The sequence below is a fragment of the Hyperolius riggenbachi genome, chromosome 5 (genome assembly GCF_040937935.1).
Source record: "Hyperolius riggenbachi isolate aHypRig1 chromosome 5, aHypRig1.pri, whole genome shotgun sequence".
In the NCBI taxonomy this organism is placed as follows: domain Eukaryota; kingdom Metazoa; phylum Chordata; class Amphibia; order Anura; family Hyperoliidae; genus Hyperolius; species Hyperolius riggenbachi.
In genome coordinates, this window is record NC_090650.1 from 148,256,443 (window position 1) to 148,274,099 (window position 17,657).

Genomic DNA, 17,657 nt, shown 5'->3' on the forward strand with positions numbered 1-17,657 from the left:
CAGAGAGCAGCCCATCTACAATAATAAAGTAAGTATCGGTATTCAGGCCACTGCGGCTGCGCGAATCGCCGCTGTCGATCATGGCCATGTGTGCCGCGGCAAACTGCGCAGGCGCAGAACTACTGTGCCTGCGCAGTTTGCCGCGGCCCATGTGGCCATGGTTGACAGCGGTGCTTCGCGCAGCCGCAGTAAGGCCTGAATACTGAGCGGGACAACGGAGGTGACATCGTGGGACAGACGGCTGCAAGGGGCTCGAGAAAGCCCCAGGTGAGTAAAGCTCATTTGTAGTTTTTTCTCCTCTCCTCTGGTGAATTGAGGCCTATAAAACTGAAAATAAAAATATGAGAATATGTAATATCTGTACTACATAATCAATTAATTATATCATAATTTTTTTTTCCGCTTCAGTGTCTCTTCAAATTCCTTGATTTATAAAAAGAAATGTCAGTGTCTTCTCCTTTTATGTGAAACTAACAGACAGCCACAACTTTGTTGCAGGAAAACATTTATAGATAAATACCTACTACTTTCTCCTAGGAGCCTCTCTTTAATTGTGTGACTTTTTTTCTTTTTTGCTTCATCTTTCATTGATTTTCAAGTACTCACCGTCAGCTATCTGAATTTTCAAGTGGCATTTTGAGCTTTATGAAAATACACGTTTGGCCAGTAGATGTCAGCGTCTGCCCGTTGTGTTCCTTTCTTTGTATCGCACGCAAACTTTTCTTTAATAGCGTGTAACAACTTTATTGTATCAGGTGAGCATTTCACATTGTTTGTGTATAATACTATTGTCTTGTCTATAACTTTGAAAATCTGAGTTTACGAGAACTGTATATTCCTGTGGACAGCTGTATTATTATACAAATAGTAATACTGTTTCCTGGTCATGCTGCATCTTTATCATGCAGATACAGGAAGTACTTGATTCACTTCCTGGTTTTGGTCAGAGCATGGATGTATTGATTGAATACCACTGCTAGGTATGCAGTTTTGCAACCATTTCCGAGATTGATATGGATCACAGCTAGTTATCTGTATTAATTGTTATTAATTCATTCATGTATGTTTTCTGCACATTATCATACTTTTGCAGTGTATACTTTATAATGAAACTGTTATGCATAGTAAATAAGTTACATATATTTTTGACTAGGCATCATCATATGACTCATGTAGCAGCTACTTTGTGGTCACTACGTCAATCTCATTATTGATCACCCATATATTGCAGTGGTTTACAGGGGATGTTTGCATTTATTGGGTCGTTAGGAGATTCTGTTTGTAATAACTTATTGTTTCATTTGGAGGAATACACTTGCTCAGTTTTTGTGTGTTGTGTTGTGTAGCTTCATTGATAAAATAAAATTGGATATATAAATCTCTCTCTGGTTCTCGGCTCTTCCTGTTCAGTAAGCCAGCACCTCTGCAGTAAGTAGGTTTCCTAACACGGGTGCATATTATTTCTGTGCCGCTCAGTTCGGCGCGATGAGAGACGAATGACGGCTCTCACCGCTGCCTCTAAACTCAGAGGCGGCGTTAAATACTATTCCCCCTCCGAGTTGTCGCAACTCGGAGGGAGATGTAATTCGGGGTCAGACAGCCGCCAAAGCCCTGAATTACCGATATGTGCCCTGCGCACAGGGCCGGGCCGAGGCATAGGCTGGAGAGGCTCCAGCCTCAGGGCGCAGTGTAGGAGGGGGCGCACAATTCATTTAGCTGTCATTCCTAATTATGTATGAAGCAGAAAGAAATAAGAAAATGGGATAAATAGCAGTGACTGCAAGCCAGATAACTAGAGATTAAGGTGTTGGGGAGGCTGTGGGCCCTGTGGCCCTCTTAGTCTAATAGCAATCAGTGTGTGACGGCTGGGGTGGGAGGGATGGAGGGGCGCACTTTGGTGTCTCAGCCTTGGGTGCTGGAGGACCTTGTCCCTGCTCTGCCTGCGCAGCATAGCATTGCTGCTATGGGGCGCCCAGTTTCAGCGCTCGCCTCTCAGAGCCGCACACCGAAAACAGCTGATTCGCCCTAACACTGCTACCGCCTATAGAGCGCGTCCTAGTGGATGCAGCTCTGGCACTTTGAGTGCTTTGAGTCCGCCAGGAGAAAAGCGAAATATAAATGTTCTGTGTCTTGGTATCCAGGGCTCTTTCACTTTTTGTCTTGTTTGCATGCTATAATTTTACTTTAATTACAATCCCCTTCCCCAGTGTACCCAAGTCAGTATGGCATATAAAAAAAATTAGATAATGCCTAAGAAGAGGGAATCCTCTTGATCCTGCAGAGGCTTCCTCCGCCTGGCCTCCACCATTGCTGCACTTGGTCTTCCCCTGGAAAATATCCACCAAGTGCTTGTTGGACATGTTTACGTGGCTGCATTCTCTGCCGTCTACGAGCGTGGCTATACTGTGCCTGTGCGAGTACAGCCATGCCTGTGAATAGAGCATAGAGCTGAAGACCCTCGTTCACAGGTGGCTTTGGCTTAGTGCACAGATATGAGATACTCGCGAAGATGCAGCACGGCCGCACTTGTGGGGGTGAAAACTTCAAGAAGACCCTTGGCTGCAGCATTGGTCTGGAGGACGACGTGGGAAGCCTCTGAAGGATCCACAGACTTTCCTCATGGGTAAGTATTTATTATTTTAGGCTACCTGGGGTTCTCTTTAATCGTTTTTGGTGCTAGTCTATTTTAGGGGACTGAGCAAGAAATCTCACAGGGAGATTCCACTAATGAGATTGGGTGGACAGCACCCGCTCGAACTGCGAGGCTTTAGATAGGTTGTAGTAAGCTAGGCCCATGCTATTTGTCCAATCACACTGCTTTGTGCTGTAGGGGTGCTGTAATTGGAGAACTGTTCCTCATAAGGTTTACTGCTGGGTCTGCTAAACTAGACTAGCACCTGGTTGTTTGTGTGATATGTCGCTGTAAGGAAGGACCATGAGGTTAGCAACATTTAGTGTGTGTTCTGTCCTACAGTACAGTAAAACCTTGGATTGAGAGTTACTTAGTTTAAGAGGGCTTTGAAATACAAGCAAAATGTTTTGTGAAATTTTGACTTGATATACAAGCAAAAAATGTATACATGCGTCACATCATCACAACTAAACCAGCAGTTCTTCCCCCTTTGACACTGCAGGATTGTATTTAATTTGAGCGTAGGGACTGTACAAAGTCATATTTCCATGAAATCCATAAAAGGAGGCAACAGTCATTGGATAAGTTCCGTGTTAAAGAGACTCTGAAGTCTCTAAAAAAAAAAAGTCTTTTTATATCATAAATATGTTTAATATCTTAGCCCTAACTAAACTGCCGCAGTAAATTATCTAAATCCCCCCAAACTCCCCGGGGGGCAATCCGGGCAGCGCTTCTGTGAGAGGCAGAGCTATGATTAGCAGCTCTGCCTCTCAGCGCGTCTGTCAGCCTGGATCGCCGCCTCACCCCCGCCCCTCTCAGTCTTCCTTCACTGAGATTGGCGGGGGAGAGGCGGAGATCCGCCGCTGACAGACGCGTGTGAGGCAGGGCTGCAGCTCATAGCTTAGGGCAGCAAAATCCACGACCAAGAAAGCCGTGGATTTTGCAGGGGAGAGGGAGGGCAAGATAGAGGGGATTTAGATAGTTTACAGCGGCGGGAATGCGGCGGTTTAGTTAGGGCTAAGATCTTAAACATATTTGTGAAATAAAAAGATTTTTTTTTTAGAGACTTCAGAGTCTCTTTAAAGTCACGCAAAACAGGTTTGGGTGAGCCATCAGATAGCAATGATTCTGTTAAAGTGAAAGTCTTGTTTACATTTTCATTTTATACAGTACAGTCCTTAGTTTATTATTTAATACAATTTTTGGATTGTGGAATGAATCACTTGAATTTACGTTAATTTGTATGGGGAAATTTGCTTTGATATAAGTGCTTTGGATTGCAAGCATGTTTCCGGAACAAATTATGCTCGCAAACCAAAGTTCCAGTGTACATACTTTACTGCAAAGCCAGTGGTGTGCCTCCTCTTATTTCATTTGTTCGACATCCAGGGTTACATGCTATCGAATTATGTTGTTTATGGGTTACATGCTGTCCAATTGTTTGGCTTAATTATGATCTAAGGCTCTCCAAGCATTTTTTGTTTGTTTTTGTAGAAAACAGTAGATACAAAATTTAATTTATTATCATTTTTATTTGAGGAGAGAACTTAAAGGAGTTATCCGGGCAATTTTAATAAAATAAACGCTACTTACCGGGGGCTTCCTCCAGCCCCAAGCTCCCAGGACCTCCCTCGCTGCATCTCTGCTCTCAACCGTTCGCCGGAGCTCTGACCCGGTCCCCGGCGATGACTTCAGAGCGACCTGGAGGTCGCTCTGTACTGCGCCTGCGCGATCGGCGCTGTCAATCACCGCCACGTGGGCCGGAGCGGACTGCGCATTGCAGCCCAGATGTTCCCCGTATCTACTCATATCCTAGAAACACCGTTGGCAGACACAGCTGCAAGAGTCAGTTCACACAGTCAGCTGAAGAGCAGTGCTGTCAGAGTACACTTTAAAAGAGGGTGTGTTAAACAACATCAGAGCTGAAATGTTAAAGATTAGATGTACTTACCTGGAGCTTCTTCCAGCCCCTCCCAGTCTATCTGGTCCTTCTGTGTAGTTCCCCAGCCCTTTCAGTGTTCTGCCAGAAAGATTACGGACTACAGCTGTGGTCCCAGACTAATGCACATGCGCATCCATGCGACTCTCTCGATTTTAAGTTTTTGTGAACTGGAAAAGTGCAGAATGCTTCCATCCACACAGAAGCTCGATCGGGGGGGGGGGGGGGGGATAGTGGCACACTGGAGGGCAGCGAAGCTACATTGAAGGTCCAGATAGACTGTAAGGGGCTGGAAGAAGCCCCAGGTAAGTACAGTAGCTAGGAAAAGTATGTGAACCCTGTGTAATGATATGGATTTCTGCTCAAATTGGGCATAAAATGTGATCTGATCTTCATCTAAGTCACAACAACAGACAATCACAGTCTGCTTAAACTAATACCACACAAATAATTAAATGTTTCCCTCTTTTTACTAAACACACCATGTAAACATTCACAGTACAGGTGGAAAAAAATATGTGAACCCTTGAATTTAATAACTGGTTGAACCTCCTTTGGCAGCAATAACTTCTACTAAGCATTTCCTGTAGTTGCAGATCAGACGTGCACAATGGTCAGGAGTAATTCTTGACCATTCCACTTTACACAGCTGTTTCAGTTTAGCAAGATTACTGGGATGACTGGTGTACATTTTTTTTGAGTTCATGCCACAGCATCTCAATCGAGTTGAGGTCAGGACTCTGGGCCACTCCAGAAGACATATTTTCTCCTGTTTAAGCCATTCTGTTCTTGATTTACTTTTATGCTTTGGGTCATTGACTTGTTGCAACACCCATCTTCTGCTGAGCTTCAGTTGGTGTACAGATGGCCTTAAACGCGTTATCAAGCAAAAAATAAAAAATCAGCTTTACTCACCTGGCGCTTTCTTCAGCCCCTTGCAGCCGACTGTCCCACACCGACCGATCTGCTCCCGCTGCCGTCCCGAGCTCCCCGCACAGTGCAGAGGATGACCTCGAGGTCGTCCTTACTGTGCCTGCATGAACAGCTGCTGTCAATCAAGCCCACGTTGTACGTAGCTTACTGCGCAGGCGCCATAGTTCTGCGCCTGCGCAGTAAGCCTCGTACAGTGTGGGCTTCATTGACAGTGGCGGTTTGCGCAGGCGCAGTAAGGACGACCTCGGGGTCGGCCTCTGCACCGTGCGGGGAGCCCGGTGCGGCAGCGGAGAGCGGAGCGGTTAGCGTGGGACAGTCGGCTGCAGGGGGCTGGAGAAAGCCCCAGGTGAGTAAAGTTTTTATTTTTTTTTATTTTTTTATTATTATTTGCCTGATGATTCCTTCAAGTTCTCCTGCACAATGTCTTGATAGACTTTGGAATTCATTTTTCCTTCGATGATAGCAATCTATTCAGGCCCTGACACAGCAAAGCAGCCCCAAACCATGATGCCCCCACCACCATACTTCACAGTTGGGATGAGGTTTTGATGTTGGTGTGCCGTTCCTCTTTCTCTCCACACATAGGCCCATATGCAATTCATTTTTTCTCCTGAGTCATCTCCTAGGAGATATTTTTCATATTCTCTTTTAAAGAGAATCTGTACTCTAAATTTTTTACAGCAAAAAGCATACCATTCTATTCATTATGTTCTCCTGGGCCCCTCTGTGCTGTTTCTGCCACTCTCTGCTGCAATCCTGGCTTGTAATTAACAGTTTTAGGCAGTGTTTACAAACAAACTAACCAGCTTGTGATAGGCTCACATAAGCAGAGTGTGTGAGTCATACAGAGCCTGCAGGGGGCCTGCAGAGGGTGTGTATCGCTTCTATCCAATCACAAGCAGCCCTGCACATACCACACATTCCAGCCTTTGCCCCACAGAGCTGACAGAAGAAAACAGATTAGATCATATAACAGAGATAACACAGCCACTGTGCAATTAGGAAAGACTGCAGTAAGCCAGAGCACATTAGAACAGGCAAAGGAACTTGTAGGATAGAAGAACTAAGGCTGAACATTTTGTTACAGAGTCTCTTTAAAGAGGAACTCCAGTGAAAATAATGTGATAAAAAAAGTGCTTCATTTTTACAATAATTATGTATAATTGATTTAGTCAGTGTTTGCCCATTGTAAAATAGTTTAAATCCCTGATTTATATTCTGACATTTATCACATGGTGACATTTTTACTGCTGGCAAGTGATGTAGCTGCTGCTTGCTGTTTTGGCAGTTGGAAACAACTGTAAACAGCTATTTCCCACAATCCAACAGGGGTCACAGACAGGAAACTGCCTAGAGTACATACTCAGAATTTCTTTGTGGGAGGGGTTTCACCACAATATCAGCCATACAGCGCCCCGATGGTCTGTTTGTAAAAAGGAATAGATTTCTCATGTTAAAGGGTATCAGCTACTGATTGGGATAAAGTTCTTCTTGGTTGGAGTTTCTCTTTAAGCACTCTACAATCGAATAAGTACCTAACAGTTGGTGAAAAAGTGTTATCAAATTTTTTTTGAGTATTTTCTTGCTTACTGATGGCTTAAAAGACATTTTACGACAAGGTGTGAAGATGTCACCTAGGAGAAAACTCCGGAAAAAGGTTAATTGCATACGGGCCATAATGTTGTGTTTCTTCTAAACAACTAAACTGTGGTTTCATCTGCCCACCGAATATTTTGCCAGTACTGCTGGGGAACATCAAGGTGTTCTTTTGCGCAGGCACAGTACAGAGCGACCTGGAGGTCGCTCTGACGTCATCGCCGGGGACCAAGACGGACCTGCGGCGAATGGCTGCGGGAAGAGCTGCGGCGAATGGCTGCGGGCAGAGCTGCGGCGAGGGGCGTCCTGGGAGCTTGGAGCTGGAGGAAGCCCCAAGTAAGTACCACTTATTTTACCACATTTCCCCTGATGACTCCTTTAACCTCCTTGCCGGTTATCTCGAGCTCAGCTCGCGGTAACCTGCTCGGGAGGATTTCTCAGGCCCCGCTGGGCCGATTTGCATAATTTTTTTTATTGCACGCAGCTAGCACTTTGCTAGATGCGTGCATATTCCGATCTCTGCCGCTCGCCGCCGATTCGCCGCTACCCGGCTTGCCGCCCCCCCCCCCCTCCAGACCCCTTGCGCAGCCTGGCCAATCAGTGCCAGGCAGCGCTGAGGGGTGGATCGTGATTCCCTCTGACGTCCTGACGTCCATGAGGTCGGTGACGTCATCCCGCACCGTCACCATGGGGAAGCCCAGCAGCAAATGCCGCTCTGAACAGGGTTTCCTGCTTACTTTGATCGCCGGAGGCAATTGGAGTGGGTGGGGGGATGCCACTGCTCAGCGGCTATCATGTAGCGAGCCCTGGGCTTGCTACATGATTTTAAAATTTGCTGCTGGGCTTCCATGGGGAAGCCCAGCAGCAAATGCCGCTCTGAACAGGGTTTCCTGCTTACTTTGATCGCCGGAGGCAATTGGAGTGGGTGGGGGGATGCCACTGCTCAGCGGCTATCATGTAGCGAGCCCTGGGCTTGCTACATGATTTTAAAAAAATAAAATAAAAAAAAAAGTGCTGTGCTGTCCCCTTGCCGCGGGAATTGGACCGGCAAGGGGGTTAAAGGGAACCTTAACTGAGAGCCATATGGATGTTTCCTTTTAAACAATACCAGTTACTTGTCAGTCCTGCTGATCTCTTTGGTTGCAATAGTGTATGAATCACATACCTGAAACAAACGTGGCTAATCCAGTCTGACTTCAGTCAGAGCACCTGATCTGCATGCTCGTTGAGAGGCTGTGGCTAAAAGTATTAGAGACACAGGATCAGCAGGAGAGTCAGGCAACTGGTATTATTTTAAAAGGAAAAATCCATATCCTTCTCAGTTTAGGTTCCGTTTAAAGTGTAACAGAGACAACAGATTTTAAAGATTTTTTTTTTTACTTACCCGGGGCTTCTTCCAGCCCCACAAGCACAGATGCGTCCCTCACCGTCCTCCCGAGTGCCTTCATTAAGCCGCGATCAGCTCTGCTATTTGGCTCAGTGACGTTAGTAGGGGGCCTTCTGCGCATGCACCGACCTTCTGCGCAAGCTCAGAAGATCCAAGCTGACGTCACAGAGTAAGACTGGGCCCAACTGATTCAAATACTGGGAGCTTATCGCGGCTTAATGGAGGACTGCGGGAGGAGGCGAGGGACACATCCATACTTATGGGGCTGGAGGAAGCCCTAGGTAAGTATAAATCTTTAAAGGCTGTCGTCTCTGGGTTACTTTAAACATGCAGCAATGTTTTGGTTTTTTTTTGGACAGCAGTGGCTTCCTCTTCCTCTGTGGTATCCTCCCATGAACTCCATTCTTGTTTAGTGTTCTACGTGTTGTAGATTCTCTTGGTGAAACTTGATGGAATGAAATGCATTTTTTATTTTGTTGTCACACATTTCACCAATAATCTATGCAGCCAAAATGATCAATGCACCCATCCAATGATACCTCAGGGGGTTTAGTTTACTGAATTAAGTCATTTTGGTGGGAATTTGACAGACTTTTTAGCTCCAACTTTTTTGTGATCGGCTTACACTGATAAATACCAGCATGTGATTTATGCTCTCTGAAACCTCAATTATAGACAACATTTTCTGGATACTGCTTTTAACTATAAAACAATGTAGCCCCACATATCTGATATCGTTTTATTCGGAAGGAGTTACTGAATCATTTCTGGGGTGAATTTCTTCTACACTCCAAAGTATGTCTATGAAAAAGCAGAAGAACTGACGTTTCTAAATAAAAAAAAAAATGCATTTTGCAAACGCTGGGATTTTGGGGGTAGAAAAAATTAAAATGTTGAGGAATGGTACACCTCTGCTGCTTTTGTGAAATTTAGTGGAATTTTAGGGGAAACTATTTAAAATCTTATGGAGAAATGGTGCTTCCGGAAACAATCTTTCATACACAGTCCAGGTTTTTCAGGACAATCTGTACAGTGATATCGACTGAGTACTCTCCTTTTCTGCTTAGAGGAAACCCTGCATCTTTTCTGTGGATATTCTTTGCAGGCGGTTGGTGGAATTTTTACTGGGTAATGTTTCCCAAAAAGTCTGGCAACTGCATCACTTCTTGTACTTGGGCCTTCATCTGATGGTTCCAGCAGTGCGATAACTATGGTCTCCAGGAAAGACTTCTAGGTACCACAGTTTGTGGACTTTTTGTGGAGTATCCAATAATTAACTATGCCCACTTGAATTAAATAAATTGCAACCTTTTTATACCAGTACTTTGACTTGCGCAATGCCAGGTGTGACTGTACAAGACGGTCGTTGAAGTCCACACCTCCCATGTACTAGTTGTGCTTGTGGATACATAATGGCTTCTGTACACCATCTGTCCTGGTCGGTGCGTTTGCTGCTGGATGTACTGTAGAAAGCATGTACACAACCCTTTTGTCCTTATACTTTGCTGCCAGCATTTCATTGCTGCGAAGATATTGTGACTCTCCTCTTTCAAGGCGCTTGTTGACTAGCGTCTGTGGGAAGCCTTTACGGTTCGATCTCATTGTACCACAAGCAGGTGTTTTCTGGCTGAACAGATGTTTAAAAAGGGGTATACTCGTGTAGAAGTTGTCCAGGTAGAGATTATAGCCATTATTTAGCAATGGGGTAATTAAGTCCCACACCACTTTCCTATTTGTGCCGATGTAATCTGGGCACCCAGGGAGCTCTAATTGGCTGTCCTTCCCCTCATAAATCCTGAATGCCCAGGTATAGCCACTGGTGCTTTCACAAAGCTTGTACATTTTGACACCATACCTCGTGCGTTAAGAGGGTATGTACTGCTTTATGGCCAGACGTCCGGTGAAATGTATGAGGGATTCATCGATGGAAATATCTTTTTCAGGCGTGTATAGCTCTGGAAATTTTTGGGAAAAATAATTGATAAGGGGACGGATTTTATAAAGCCGATCAAAATTTGGGCTGGTACTGGATGCACACTGAGCGTTATCATTAAGATGCAGGAAACGCAATATTGTCAGAAAACGTGTTCTGGACATAGTGTATGAGAAAATGCCCTTGTGATGGATGGAGACCTTGCTCCAGTAGTCTTTATAATGATGTTTTATTGTGATGCCCGGGCTTTGCATAACTGGACCCTGGGTGAGCAGCGATGTGCTGCTAAGCATACAGATTTGTTTGCTCCACAATCATCCCCAAGAGCTCATCCGATATTATCAGCTGAAAGAAATCCTTTGGGGAGAAATTTGAGGTGTCTATGGATATTCCTGCCTGGGCGGTAAATGGTGGTTGCTCGACTGCTTCCAAATTGGCGGGTGACCACACAGGACTCACCATGTCCTCTGGTATCAATGTGTGGCGGTGCCGGCGTTTTGCAGGGGGTACTCTGCTCTCTCCGCTGTTTGGCTAGCTGTCACGACAGTCTCTCTCTGCCTCCCGCTGCTGTTTGGTTGGGGAGAGGACTGATCCTCAATTTCTGAATCAGCGGATATGGTGTCGCTGTCGACGACTGGCTCAGAGTCAGAGTTGTCCACCTCCTCGCTGCTTTCACCAGACAGGCACATAAGTTCATACACCTGCTGAAGAGAGTATGTCCTCTTCGTCATTTCTGCCTTTTTACGAAATGGCAGTATATACACAAACTGTATATGGTACGGCCCCTATATGCAGTCACTTTCCACAGCAATATATATACAATGCTGTATATACTACACTATATATACACTCCTCTCTACACTACACTATATATACAGTATATATACACTCATCTCTACACTACACTATATATACACTCCTCTCTACACTACACTATATGTACAGTATATAGACACTCCTCACTACACTATATATACAGTGTATATATACACACTCCTCTCTACACTACACTAAATATACAGTATATATACACACTCCTCTCTACACTACACTATATATACAGTATATATACACACTCCTCTCTACACTACACTATATATACAGTATATATACACTCCTCTCTACACTACACTATATATACAGTATATATACACACTCCTCTCTACACTACACTATATATACAGTATATATACACTCCTCTCTACACTACACTATATATACAGTATATATACACTTCTCTCTACACTACACTATATACACTGCTCTCTACATCCACTCTTATATACTGTACTCTCTACCCTTACACTATATATATATATATATATATATATATATATATATATATATATATATATATATCTACACTCCTTTGTACACTGATCTACACTGATAGAATACAGACCCTAGACAACACTAACACTCTAGGTGGTTGGGAAGGGATCAGAGGGGATCAAAGGGGTACAATAGTTAAAATAGTTTATTTTTTTTTACATTAAAACCATCTGTGAGACACAGACACAGCAGCTGCAGCTCTCTCTATCAGAGATCGCTGACAGTCTGACAGGGAGGGCGGGCGAGAAATCAACTTTGTTGCTTTCTGCCAGTGATCAGTGATCACTGTGATTGGCTCACAGTGATCACATGGTAAGGAGCCAATGAAACTGGCTCCTTACGCATAAATTTACTTCTCGGCTGTCTATTGACAGCCAAATTATGGGCTGCCAGTAGACCCGATCGGCGGGTGGAAGCAGGCAACCGGCGGCGTAGATCCAACGCCGGATTAGAGTAGATGCGCTGCAGGAGCGGCGTAGAAACGTATTCCCGCGGTCCCCAAAAGGTTAAGCAGACTGTGATTCTCTATTGTTCTGACTTAGATGAAGTTCAAATCACATGTTATGACCAATTTGTGAAGAAATTCATATTCCAAAGGATTCACATTTTCCTGCTACTGTATATGTAATCTTTAACATTTTACCTCGGATATCCATCTAAATTAGGTGCAAGATGTTGCTGATTGTACAATATCAGTAATGTTACCGATATTCTGCTATTGCCTTCCCTTATCCTAAACCTCACACTAACCTCTCCCCTACCTAGCCTAACACTAACTTCTCCCTATCACTAACCCCCCCCCCCCCCCTAGGGTTGCCGCAGTATAGTGGTATACTGTGATGTGTTTGTGCATAGTAATCATACTATGCACAATCCTCTATTACCGTTTTTTGGGGGAGGGGGGGAGACGGCGGCAGGCTCATAGAGCAGCTGAGCGTGTAGTGAGAATCAGATACACGCATTGCCGGGATCCACGCGCCACATGTACTACTTACTTCCTGTTCCTGTGTTCAATTTCATAGTAACAGTGCCCCCTAGGGTGAGGGAGTATCTGATTACCCCCTTAGCTGCTGTTTGTGCGCCTGCTGCTGCATTCCCGCCCCCTTCCTATTCCTGGCTATTTATACTGAGGGCACCTATTCCTGGCTACCTATACTGGGCACCTATGCCTGGCTACCTATACTGGGGCACCTGTTCCTGCCTACCTATATTTGGGGCACCTATTCCTGGTTACCTATACTGGGGGCACCTATAGCTGGCTACCTACACTGGGGCACCTATGCCTGGCTACCTATACTGGGGCACCTATACTTAACTAGCTATACTGGAGTAACTTATGACTGGCTACCATACGGGAAGGAGTGGGGGCACATTATTTAATGTAAGGAGGGGCCTGGGTCCAAATAATTGTGTGATACCATTATTATCCCTTGAATATTTCATACCATTGTAACTCTACTCCCCCTACCTACATCTAACACTAAGTAACATCTGATATTTAGCTATATGAAAGCCAAACACCTATCTCTTATTCTCCATCCTGCCAGGCATGATTGCCAAAATCCAATGTTACATAGCTGAACCCCGGGCCTAACAGCCGGGCCCCAGTCAAATAGCCAAAATGTCACTGCTACCTTCTGTGATACCTTAAAGGAATACTATCGATCTATGCATTTATTTTTAAAAGCTGTATGTTGTAGCAAACATTAGGACAGGTACTAGGAGCAATTTGATTCCTCACACAGCTGTTCCTCTCAGCTGTAAAATCCTCGGTCAGTTTTAGATACAAAATGTAACTAAAGCCTCGTACACACGCTTGATTTCCTGGAATGACGGGTCCGTCAGACCCTCCCACTGGGCAGGCATTCCAGCGACAGTACAGTGTGTGTACAGTCTGTCTGCAGACTGATAAGGCTGTTTCTGAACGAAGGTTGTTTCTGAACGATCCGCTGCGCGGATCATTCAGAAGCAGCCTTATCAGTCTGCCTGACAGACTGTACACACGCTGTACTGTCGCTGGAACGCCTGCCCAGCGGGAGGGTCTGACGGACCCGTCGTTCCAGGAAATCAAGCGTGTGTATGAGGCTTTAGATACATTTTGTATCTAAAACTGACCGAGGATTTTACAGCTGAGAGGCAGCCAGGCAACCAGTCTGAGTGTAAACACAGACTAGTGTTATAGCTAGTTATATTCCAGCAATATTACAGCTCATTTAGTTACCTGTTACCACCTCAGATCAGCCTATTTCTCCTCATGTCTCCTGCATGCTGTGAGTGACACAGTGAAATATATTTGTGAGCTGTGTGAGAAATGAATTTTTAAGCAGGGATAGAGGGAGAGAGGCTTGGGTGAATAAATAAAGTGCCCCTAGCACTAGTGGTAATGTGTACACTAATATAGAGTATTAAAAAAAAAAGTTGTTTCAATCGATAGTATTCCTTTAATCGATAACCAGAGATCAGCTATATGACAGCTGAACCCCGGCGCACCTTCACTTCTAACACTCGGGGCGCCTAGTCTGAGTTCCGCTGCTGCCTTAGCCAATAGCTAGAGCTCATCTAAATAATAGATGAATCTGGTGTACCTTTGCTGTTAACTCCAGGGTGCCTAGCCCAAGTTTTGCCGCTACCTTCGTTGATAGTTAGACTTTGGTTATATAATAGCCGAACCCTGACGTAAGGTTTGCGGCCCTGAGGTCCAAACAACTCAGTTGGCACTGTCATAGCCGTAATTTACATTGAGGTCGATGGACCCTTGGCTTGCTCAATTGATTGTCAGAAACTATACGCAGACTACACTACACTTACCACACACAGCCACTGCACTTGCCAAATGCTTATACAATGTGCAGGTAGCATTTAAGACGAATACTGCCATTTGGTCAGTTGCATTATACAATGGAAAGCCTCAAATAAGTTAAAATTCATGGCTTATGCAGTTCTTATATTAAGCCTCTAGAGGGAATGTGCAGACTGTGCTTTATTAAAGTTTGTTGTCAAACTCGCCTGCTGTATATGTTCAAAAGAATACAAATCTAAAACACTAGGGCTCCTTTTACACTTACAGTTTAAACCTGCATTGCGTTACCCTATTTTACTGCAAGGGACCACAAAAGCAATGAAAGTCTTTGGATACTTTCACACCTATTGTGGTCCATTGCGGAAGTTTCCGACGCAAGTTCTGCAGCACATTACCGCAAGCACCGTGTGTAACGCACAGTGCTTGGGATAATGGAAGTCTGTGGGCGATGAAGTAAGTGTAAACATCAGAGTGTGGTGCGACCCGCATACATGGACCAATGGGAATCCCAGTGGTGCCCAGCAGGGAGTACGTCATGAAACGGGGGGTAGACGCTGTGCATATGACCCTGTTTTTTTTTTTTGCATTGCGGTGGGATGCAGCAGGAGCATCGCACTGCAACGCAAAAATCAAGTATAAAACCGGCCTAAGGAACATCTGATTAGGTGGTGTTTTATAAAACATTCCTCTGTTTAAAAAGGTTTGACCACTCTCCTCTAATCAATAAGAATAAACAGGGAACAACTCCAATACTTTGATGGCTCATCAGACTTGCATTTACAATATACTGGTGATATACACAGAGGCGCCTGGTGCACTAGGTAGACCAGGCAGTCGCTTGAATCGCTGTGCGGGGGGGGGGGGGGGGGAATCGCAGTTGGGAGGACCGTGGCCACCCCTGCCAGATTGTGTGACACCTCCCCCAAGGCGTGAACTGGCTTGTGGTGTCTAATTAGAATCTGCGCCAGTTCACTGGCCGCAGCCTGTATCTCACTTCAGCCTTGCGGGAATCTGTGGTTTCTGGCAGACAGAGCTGAGCTATGGGGAAATGGCGTCCAAAGCCATTGTCTCCAGTGCAGGGCTTCGGGCACCATCTTCTCGTAGCCCCGCTCAGCCTGTCAGCGCGGGAGTTTTGCACCCGGAGTGCTACATGGAAGATCATCGGGGGAGCAGCGCGCCCTGGGAGAGCAGTCTTCTGCAGGTGAGTAAATGCTTTTTTTTTTAAACTAGAGGTAACTAGCTTGCTATTTCAATTGGTCTGGCACTGCTATTGGCCTGGCACTGCTATTGGCCTGAGGAAGCGGGCTCAGACCCGTGAAACGCGTTGCCTGTGCTACCAATAAAATCTTTTGTCCCTACAAAGATTTGTCGTCCTTGAGGTAAGCAACCTCAAACCTTTATCGGTTTTAAAACTGCTTTTAAACGCTTTTATATACCACCAGGGCTCCTCTTTAAACCATTTAGTGCATCCCTAACCCCCATACGATACCCGTGTGAGGGGTGGAGGCAGAACATATGTGGTTTACACCACGGGGAACATCTGCCTCCCTTCTTTTTTCCAAGGAGAGCAACCGCATCCAGGTCCTTAGTGACCTTCCCGAGTGGAGTCGGGTTAATTGTCTCCACCTGCTTCCTGTGGTCGGTTGCCCCTCTGCAACCCACTCTTGTGAGTAGATTCTTATCTTCTACATTGACAATTTTGACTAAACATATTACACTATTGGGCTCCCATGTTTTTTGTTTTCTGTGTCTTTTCCCCAGAAGGTGTCCTGACACCAATCATCCATTTCTAACTAAGAGGAAGGTGGGGGAGGAGCCCTGCCAATGTCTATTTTCTGGTGAAACGCTGCCCACATTACGTATATTTTCTGGTGAAACGCTTTCTACATTACATGTATTTTCTGTTGAAACTCTGCCACATTATGGTTATTTTATGGTGAAACATTGCTGCATTACGTTTATTTTCTGGGGAAACACTTCTGCAATACGTGTATTTTCTGGTAAAATGCTTCCGCAATACATGTATTTTTGAGGTGAAATGCTGCCGCATTCTGATTATTTTCATGGGGGGAGGAGGGGGGCACAGGTTTTCTTGGAGTGACAAAATGGCTGTCTGACTTCCTCAATATATTCACATGCACACCATGGTGGTATGGAAGTGAACCTGACTTCTTTCATCTCTCCCTCTCCTAAGGCCCCTCCCTTGCTCCGCTATAGGCAGAGACTAGGGCAGCAGTGTTTAAAAGCCTGCCATCTCCAGCGCCACATTTCCCCAGGCTCGACCATACTTCTCTTTAGTAATCACTGCACAGAGAATTAAATGTGTGCATTAAACACCAAGTGAACACCTGGCATAACTGGCTGAGCAAATTTGGCCTAATTGGCTATTCATGAGGCAATGCTCATGCAAATATGCATTTGCTTTCGCATGCCAACTAATGCAGGGTCCATTGAACCAATGCCGCAAAGCGGTTGCCCTGCGGGAATTAGTTCATGCTTCAATAGCACTATCCAGGAGCGCCACGAGGAGGCTTCCCAATGCCCCCATACAGCCGAGGGACCGCGGGGTCCCAGGCGCTCTCACTGCCTGGGAACCACAACAGCACCCCGGAGGGGGAGGCCGGACGGCGCAGGCGACTCCCCCAAGCGTGGCCAGCGCCGGGGAGAGCCATCCGCACCTTTCACCTCCCAATACTTAAAAACATGCACTTACCTTAACACCATTGCGTTCTGCTGCTGAGCATAGCTTGGGTGCAACACATTTGAAAAGGAAAGGAATGAGGCATGGGTCGCACCGAGCTTTGGAGCTCAGGGCTGGCTCACACACTGCACTCCAAGGGGGGTGGAGGACAGGCACTGACAGCCCACTCCAGGGCTCACACTACCTAGAATGAGCCATCCGCCACCCGCCTCCAAGGGAAAGACATTCACAAATCACTGCACAGAGAATTAAATGTGTGCATTAAACACCAAGTGAACAGTAAGTAGTAAGCTCCTAAACATCCGCTACACTAGTCTCTACCTACAGGGGAGACCTAGAGGAAGGTAGGAGAAAACTCGGCCCTCCCCTCATCTCTCCTTAATTGTGGCCAGAGGCTTGAGCTT

General features: G+C 45.5%; 1 protein-coding gene across 3 annotated transcripts in view; it reads left to right on the top strand.

Annotated features, from left to right (window-relative positions):
• Window positions 1-675: 675 nt before the first annotated feature.
• COA1 (cytochrome c oxidase assembly factor 1) overlaps window positions 676-17,657 on the top strand; it is a 136,186-nt gene continuing 119,204 nt past the window's right edge. For 2 of the 3 annotated variants that reach the window (XM_068236359.1, XM_068236358.1), the window contains exon 1: window positions 926-980. The gene's annotated coding sequence lies outside the window, so the exon portion shown is untranslated. Of the gene's footprint in view, window positions 756-925; window positions 981-17,657 lie in introns of those variants that run through there. The other variant, XM_068236360.1, reaches the window with a different exon arrangement.